This window comes from Oratosquilla oratoria, chromosome 12, assembly GCF_046742065.1.
Source record: "Oratosquilla oratoria isolate Oo_2021 chromosome 12, ASM4674206v1, whole genome shotgun sequence".
NCBI classification, from domain to species: Eukaryota; Metazoa; Arthropoda; class Malacostraca; order Stomatopoda; family Squillidae; genus Oratosquilla; species Oratosquilla oratoria.
In genome coordinates this window covers 58,449,323-58,458,283 of record NC_134788.1, presented here as the reverse complement: position 1 = coordinate 58,458,283, position 8,961 = coordinate 58,449,323, and the positions used below count along the sequence as shown (strand labels likewise).

The 8,961-nt window shown below is 38.7% G+C and overlaps 1 protein-coding gene across 1 annotated transcript in view; it reads left to right on the top strand.

The window, feature by feature from the left end:
• Nucleotides 1-6,084: 6,084 nt before the first annotated feature.
• Nucleotides 6,085-8,961, top strand: part of LOC143031847 (dnaJ homolog subfamily C member 22-like) — a 49,289-nt gene continuing 46,412 nt past the window's right edge. Inside the window, exon 1 of the mRNA XM_076196188.1 lies at nt 6,085-6,350. The gene's annotated coding sequence lies outside the window, so the exon portion shown is untranslated. The remainder of the gene's footprint in view (nt 6,351-8,961) is intronic.

The following is an 8,961-nucleotide window of genomic DNA, read 5'->3' as shown; positions in this document are numbered from 1 at the left end:
AAATTAAAAATAGATTCGAAGCTCTAAGAACTAATGAGGAAACCGTGGAAGATATTAATTTGAATTTAGTGAATATCATTAGAGAATCGGCAGAGAAAGTAGGAAGTACAAAAAACATTAGAGAAAACAAATACTCCCAAGCTACAAATGACCTAATTAAAAGAAGAAGGACCATGCAGATTAAAAGCAGGAGAGACGAAATAGAAAGAGTAGAACTAAACAAGCTGATCAACAAAAGGCAGAGATTAGAGAAAAGAAAGAGAAACATGGATGAAATAGAAGAAACTATTCGGAAGGGTAAAAGTATTAAAGTGACCGAGCGCAAACATGCTTTAGGAAGACAGCAGATGATATGTTTGAAAGATAGAAATGGAGAAATAATTAAATGTAGAGACAAAATGGTAAAGAGTAGAAGAATTTTATCAAGAGCTTTACTTATCGAAAACCGTAGTTGAATCAGTAAATTCATGTGTAAGCGTTTGTAGTGTACCAGAGATTACAAAGGAAGAAGTAGAATTTGCTCTAAAAACTATGAAACGAGGAAAAGCACCTGGGAAAGATGGTATATCGATAGATCTGTTGAAAGACGCAGGAAAATTAGTTCATATTAAATTAGCTCAGTTGTACACCCAGTGCTTACGTCAAGAAAGCGTTCCTGATGCGTGGTGCAATGCTATAGTGATTTTGCTTCATAAAAAAGGAGACCAGAAGGACCTTAGTAACTATCGACCGATTAGTTTGCTATCAAACGTATATAAAGTATTCTCCAAGATCCTTACAAATAGACTAAGTCAAGTTTTAGATGAAAACCAACCGAGAGAACAGGCAGGCTTTAGGAGCGGATATTCGACTCTAGACCATTTGCAGGCGATAAACCAACTAATCGAGAAAACGACAGAATACAATATACCTCTGTGTTTAGCTTTTGTAGATTACGAGAAGGCCTTTGACTCGGTAGAACAAATAGCAATACTAAACTCGCTACGCAAGCAGGGTACAAACGAACAGATCGTAAAAGTTTTAGAAAAGATCTATGTTAAAGGTACCGCTATAATTCGACTACATAAAAATACAGAAAAGATCAAGATCGAGAAAGGAGTACGGCAAGGCAATACAATTTCCCCGAAACTATTTACAGCTTGCTTGGAACATATTTTCAGAAGACTGAGTTGGGAAAAGAAAGGTTAAAAGATAAATGGCGATTATTTGAACCACCTAAGATTTGCGGATGATATTATTCTTATTTCAGAAAGAGCAGAAGACTTGCAAGATATGCTGAGTGATCTAAACAAGGAAAGTCTCAAAGTAGGTTTAAAAATGAATAAGAATAAAACCAAAGTAATGTTCAACACGAAAGTTCAAAGTAAAGAGATTGTAATTGATGGTGAGAGTCTTGAAAAAGTTGAAGAGTATAGTTATTTAGTCCAGATGGTGAAAGTGACCAAAGATTATGATAATAACAGCCCCATACATGGTGGCCATAGACTCTACCATGAACCCAGACACAATCACCACAACACAGTATACTTTGCATCAAACCAATCTAGTTCTGAGTAAACTGCGATGGAAGTAAACAAGGAAAGAAGAAAAAGAAAATGGGTTAGCTAACTTGCATATTCCCAATGAATACACAAGGGATGTCGTCGTCCCCCCCTCTTTTCATTACACGCTCTCCTTCCTTTGCAACTTTAAACACAGCCGTGGAACTCTCTCTCTCTCTAACGTATTTAACTCTGCTAGCAGGGATGACCCATCATGCTGGAGGTGCTAAGATGAGAAGGAGGATGGAGGGGTGTGGAGTGTATTCAGGGATGGAATGGGTGGGAGTGATTTTATGCCTTTTCCTTTTTGGCTACCTCCCTTGGAAGGGGTAAAAAGCCTTGGTATATGTATGTATGTAGCAAATAATAATCATAATGATGATAGATAAACAAGTAAGCGAATAGATCAAAAAAGGCCATCTGATTTGTATAAATATACAGCCTCAGACCAGTCTGAATGGTTAGTCTACAAAATTAGAAATCAATCTAAAGGCTAGCTAGCTAAACTCAACACACGACTATAAATGGGGTGTCCTTTAACAACCCACTGTACCTACTTCTAACTTTATCTTCCCTAAATCAACTCTTCTTTCCTGTCTTCTCTAGTAAAAAAAGAAAAATGTGAAAAAGAACGAAAAGGGGCAAAAGCCCTCTTATCATTAAGAAACTAAACAACAAGTGTCGTGCCCAGATTTTCTCGCCTTCTGTCTTTCCTTTCAAGATCTTTTACCTTAACCCATTAAACTCCGATGACAAGATGTCTTGTCATTTGGTCAAATAAAACAAAAAATCATAATAAAACAACAAAATGTTTGATGATCAAACAGCACCAGAAAAATATGACGTCGTCAGTCCTCCTTGAGGAGGACTGACGACGCTACGATTTCCTGTTTACACGTAATGACAAATTGTAACAACCTTTTCATTACAATAAATCGCTACAATTTATCGTAGCGTGTAAACCTTGCAGTTTCCAGGTCTTCCCCTCCCTTCCATCATAACTTTATGTTGACTCCTTATTTGCTCTCGTCAACTGAGGACCACAATCAGAGTAAACTGTTTTTGAAAACTCTTCTAAACACAAATCTTCTGAAAAATCTGGGAAAGCTGCCTACATCCCTACTACAATATACAGGTAGACACCTCTGCATAGCATGCAATTAGAATTTACCCCCAAACACTTTCACTAAGGTAGAAAACGACGACGCCGACGACGACGACCACGATCACCTGCAGGTTAGATTAGATAGATTGGGTTAGAATAGACGAATTTATCATACTTATAGTTTCTTCGACCTCCACATCTATCAAAACAAAGATGACGTCTCTACAAGCAGCCGCCGCGACTTCGTTCGTTAGTGAATCGCATTTAGCAACCTTTTCCGTTGTTGATATCCGCCAAGAATAAACGTATATTACGTTGATGTACAGGTGCACAACCCTTTATCCGAAACCCATGGGTACAGCTGCATTTCGGATTTCGGATTTTGGGCTGCATTCCACGTACGAACATTTTTGTTACAGCAAAAACGGGTAAATATTCAAATAATTGGGATGAATAAAGACTTCAGTATTATTTCAGCTCATTTGTAGGGTAACGTACTGATAGATGAAATAGAGAGATAGTCAAAAACATGAATGATTAAACAGGGGGGGGTAACTTAAGCCACAGACACACAAATGATAATCGTACACAAAATTGTAATATTTCTGCACGAAAACGTATGAATATCCACACCTAAGTGGAATAAAGGCAGTTTAACTGCCTTTATTCCACTTAGGTGTGGATATTCATACGTTTTCGTGCAGAAATATTACAATTTTGTGTACGATTATAATTTGTGTGTCTGTGGATTAAGTTACCCCACCCCCTGTTTAATTATTCATGTTTTTGACTATCTCTCTATTTCATTTATCAGTTACAATAATAAACTGGTAAATAACAAAATAGAATAAATGGATATAAAGTCACTAAAATTCACATACGAACGTCAATAGGATGCTTTCGACAGTAACTGGGTTTTCGATAACTCCTACTGTTCCTGGTGTTTACCTCACCACCCTTCCACTCATTATGTCTGTTACACAAAGCCTGTACAGAGATGATTTGTTCACACGTGGGGTAATGGAAAACTACAAATGTCGTTACAGTTTATAGCGACATATGCTACAGTAATAAATTGGTAAATGGTATAACGGAATAGATATTAAAATAAAATATAACATTAGCACATTAACGAAAGTAAGTACGTATATGCAATTAAGTTACAAAAGGCAAGTACACATGCACACGACCGCGGCACTTCACTGAACCGCACCTCGTGTGCACTTCGATGCTAAAGGTTTCACGTTTGTGGCAGCGTACCTGCCAAGCAAAGTCACGTCACCCAAGCGTTGGTGTCGGGTCAGGTCTACAATGGTGCCTCAGAATTCGAATATAATTTGTTCTAGAAGACTGTTCGAATACCAAGGCAGTAACTGAAATTCCAAGAAAATGACCGAAAACAATATGAAAATCACAGATGTTTTCACTACCACTTCAAGAATGGAACTGAGCGCTCAGAAAGCGTGGGTAGAGGAACAATGCAGAGATGCACACGCACAAGAAGCATCCTGAACATTCGCACCCAATTATCTAAAACCATCCAGTTCCTCGAGCCTCTCTCCCTTAGTACTTACTTCCAATTCGCTGCCATCCTCTCCCCTTTGTATATCTCATCACCTTACTTTTACCCATATTTACCTTCAACTTTCTTCTTTCGCACACCTTCCAAAACTGCGTCACTAAGTTCCTTACCCTCCTCTGATCCTGCCAAAAGCACTCTGTCGTCAGCAAACAACAACTGGCTTATCACGCACTTTTCTCCGTTTTCTTTACCATCTCCAATCCCCAGCGCAAGGCCTCGAAGGGGCAGGGGGGGGGGAAGCCCTGGGGTGGTACGTTTTATGAATGTGTGTGGGGGGGGGTAGGCACTTTTGGTGAAAAGAAGGTAAAGCAGATTCCCCCTTAATGTACTTTTAATGCATGACTTATTTATCACGAGTTGTGTGTATGAATGATGTTTTGTGGATGAATATTACATGTGAGTCATGGTAGTGACCATCAGATGTGGAAGGTGGTGATGGTAGTGGGGGGGGGGGGGGCACTTCTTTGACTCGCCCAGTGGCGGGACTTACCCATGTCGGGGCCCTGCCCTTGCCTTTACTTCTCGCACCACCCCAACCATGTATAAAATGAACAGCCATGGCGACATGACACATCCCTGGCGAAGTCCCACATTCACCTCAAACCACTCACTCTCTCCATCTTTAATTCTAATACAGGCTCTACTACTCACGTAAAAAAATCTTGACTGCTCTTAAACCCTTACGTAGGCGTCATGAAGAGCGAATGGGTATATTAGAATGCCAGCGTCGCCGTCTTGATTATATTTATTTTTGTAGTTGTAGCTGAGCGACCTCCATATTCTGTGAACTGAATTGATCATAGTTTCTGTGGTTATTAATATTCAGAGTGAAAGAGAACGAATGATACAACTGTAACTTTATATTCTATAACACAAGTATTGTGGTGCATCATCTAATCATCGTACATCAGGCAGTTGATGCTACCCACGATTATTTGACTCATATTGAAGAGGTTAACAGCTCTCCTCTTATCACATATATCTGCAATACCTCCTACAGTGCCTCCCTGTCTACTCTGTCATAAGCCTTTACCAAATCCATAAAGGCCCAAGTAACACCTTTGCCTTTCCCTAAAGCTTTCTCACATATCTGCCTTGACACAAAATTTTGACCCACGCAACCCCTACCTGTCCTAAACCCACACTATTCTTCACCAATTACTCCCTCTATTCCTCACCAATTACACCCTCTGTTCCTCTCCTAATCCTCACAATCAAAACCCTCCCATAAGCCTCCCCAACTACACTCAGCAAACTGATCCCTTTGAAACTGCTACACTCACACTTGTCTCCTTTTCCCTTGTAAAGTGGCACTATACAGGCACTCCTCCAGTCCTTTGGCACTCTGATAGACAAACATCAAAGAAACCTCACCACCCACTCCACTATCACTGTACTTCCCTTTTTTAGACACTCCGCAAGACACCCAAACCCAGGTGCCTCACCTGCTCTCATCATTTTAATAACTGCCTTCACCTCATCTCTCCTTATTTCTCCTCATTAATCACTGTCATTGTCTAAACACTTTCCATATGGAGCTATCCCCACCCCCATAGTCCTTCACATTTAGCAATTCCGTAAAATACTGTGCCCTTCTTCTCTTGCTGTCGTCTCTTCCATTATCGTCTCTCCATTTGTACCTTTCACCTTTTTTTTCTGCTCGATTCGCCTCCTCTTCCTCTCTTAATTTCCTTCCCAGACATTTTTTTTTATTTATTTCTGTAACACTCTTACCCCATTTCACATCTGCTCTCCTCTTTACCTCCTTTATTATCTACATAAAATATAATATTTTGTATGAATCACTAGATTTGTAACCCTGTTAAATACTTTCCATTACTATTCGTGTCAACAAACTTTACAACTTCATGTCAGTGGCCCGGTAGCCTAGAGGCCAGTTCGATGTTGTGTACAATAGTGTTATGCGCATTGGCAAAGTGTTTTACAAGTATTTAAAGCCCCCTCAGATGCCGTAACTTGGTTTCAGAATTTGTATTGGAAGTGCTTAAGTTGCAGTTCTTCCCACGCAAGAACTGGCCAAAAGGACAGCGACCGACATTCCATTGAGGATAACTATGACAGAAAGCAATAATATCCTGACGTGAAGAAGAGATCAACATAAGTAAGTGCCTTACTCAAATACAGATGCTTACCAAGATTTTTCATGTTCTGCTGTTGGTGTGTCATTTCCTCATATACTAAACTTTAGGAGTTAGTTGTGGGCCTGTAGGGAATTTAATCTAATGAAGAGCAATGATTGTTGGATTGAGTTTCAATGATTGTAAACAGCTACAGTGGCCAGTAATGATCCTTGGAACTTCCCATAGGTCCCCCTGGGGGAAAAATGTGGACAGTTGTCTTTGTTGTATTAGTGTGCGACACATCAGCTTATATGAGCAGGAAGGAAGCAGTTGCCACTTGTCAGCTCTTTATATGTGAAATTGTGAGGGTAATATTAAATATAGCCAAAATTGAGGTATGATACTATTTTTGGTAAATTTTTAGAAGTGCACACCTACGCTATTGCAACAGAAAAATTGATAAATTTGTAAATTATAATACATCAATGTAATGCGCATTTCTCTTGGCAGAAATTAATTACAAAAAAGTTGCTAAAACCTATTTACTAACGAACCAAGTTGTGGCAGGGGAATTATATGCCATTTTTGTTTTGATACATGCTGAGGTCGAAAAAATGAAAGGATGATAAATTCACCTATGCTAACCTAACCTAATCTAACCCACCTAATCTATGTAACATAAGCTGTACTTAGTAATGTGGTCCCTGTAATTCTAAAGATTGTCTGGGTTGTCATCATCATGGATGCTGACAGCCTGATTACTTACTCAATTGGACTGAGGGGAATAGAGTTGTTGCGTAGCTTGAAGGAAACCCTATTGTCTTTGTAACAGCATTTATTACTGTCACCTGGAGATGGAGAACACCCTGTGCACAGTGTGAAAGCCATTGGCTACCTGACATTGACTGGACTGGACTCTTACCTGGTTCTCTTACCTGGTGGGCTTCCCATCCACACCAGCTTATGATGTAGGCAAGGAAGCCGCACTCTGCTGATACGCCAGCCCATAATTCTACACATGACCTTTATATATTAATTGTAACTGGCTGGATAGTGTATCATAAGCAGCAACATTGCATGGAGCTGTGTCAAGGTGTCGATTGGTACTGCCTTATGCAATATAATCAAATAAGATATCGCCGATGACAACATGGTCTTGATGCTATGCTTACAGCTTCGTTTTGTAGTATATTTGCATTTAGCAGGGTTTTCTGTTATTGATCTCTGCCAAGAAAAATATATATTACATTTACAAAATTAATAATTAATATTCTAATGCTATATCACAGAGGTGTGCACTTTAGAAAAAAAAATACTCTATTTTCCTAATATGCATACAGATTTTTTTTAAGGTATCTATTTGAACAAGTCTTAAGTGCTCTCTTAAGCAATATAGCAATAAAAGAATAAATATTAAGGGATTTTTTTTTTAGAAGTGGATACCTACACTGTAGCAAGAGAAAATTAAATCATGTTTTCGTAAATTTTAATACATCAATATAATAGACATTTTTCTTGGTGGAAAAAAAAAATTGCTAAAAACAAATACACCTCTGAATGAAGCTGCAATGATAAGGTCGAGATGCCATGATGTCTGTCAAGTTCCATCAGTGTCAATTCTCCCATTCCAAGTGGTGGCACCACTACATATTTTTAAAACCGTACTACTGAGCTGAGTTTCATGCTTTTCTTCAAGCAATGGAACTCTTCTATAGTCCACAGTTCAATCAGATGCCAAAACTAGCCATCAAGATCCCTGACTACAGTGACAATCCTGATGGCCTCTAGACTTACTGGTGCCACATTACTAAATGGAGGTTAGGTAAGGTAGGCTAGATTAAACAAAGTTATCATACTTTAATTTCTTCGACCTCCACATCTATCAAAATTATGACATCTAAGGCAGTCATTGCAGCACGGTTCATTTATTGATTTCCACCAAGAAAAATGTATACACTCAAACCTCATTTACCCGGCCTTCACATATCGCTTGTTTGCGAAAACGTCGTCATAACTCAAAAAACTGAATTTTTGAGTTATCTATACAGACATATTCATCTTCAAACACGGATTTTTTTGGTAACAGTGTCATATCTGTAGCTCAAAAATTGACCGCTAGGGAGTGCTAAATGTCCCAACGACATAACCTTACACGTTCCAACTTGTTCCAACAAATATTTTAGACTTAGTAAAGATTATGATTGTTTCAACTTCTATAAACTTTAGAGGCGTATTTGATGCTCCAAAAAATGTTCCACCTATGGTGTTTGAGAGCGTTTTGAAACTTTAAAATGGCTCTCCTGAAAAATTTGATATTTTAAGTTATGACGACGTTTTCGCAAACAAGCGATATCTGGATTTTGGTTTATCCAAACTTTTTGAAGCAGCTGGGCAGCTAAATATTATTTTCAAAAATAATATTTGGCTGCCCGAAAAACTGAAAAACTGCCACGTATCCGAGGTGAACGATACCAAGTTACAGTAATTTGAAATGTAAACACCAGATGGCGTGTGGCGGGGTATGCATTGTTTGTATATTGTTGTATTAGTGTCTTTGTTTTGTCCAAATGTTGTTCCAGCGATTGACTTCAGTGCGTTTAGTCTAGGTGTGCATTTGTTTTTTATGTTTGTGATGTGTTGTTTGAAAGACAT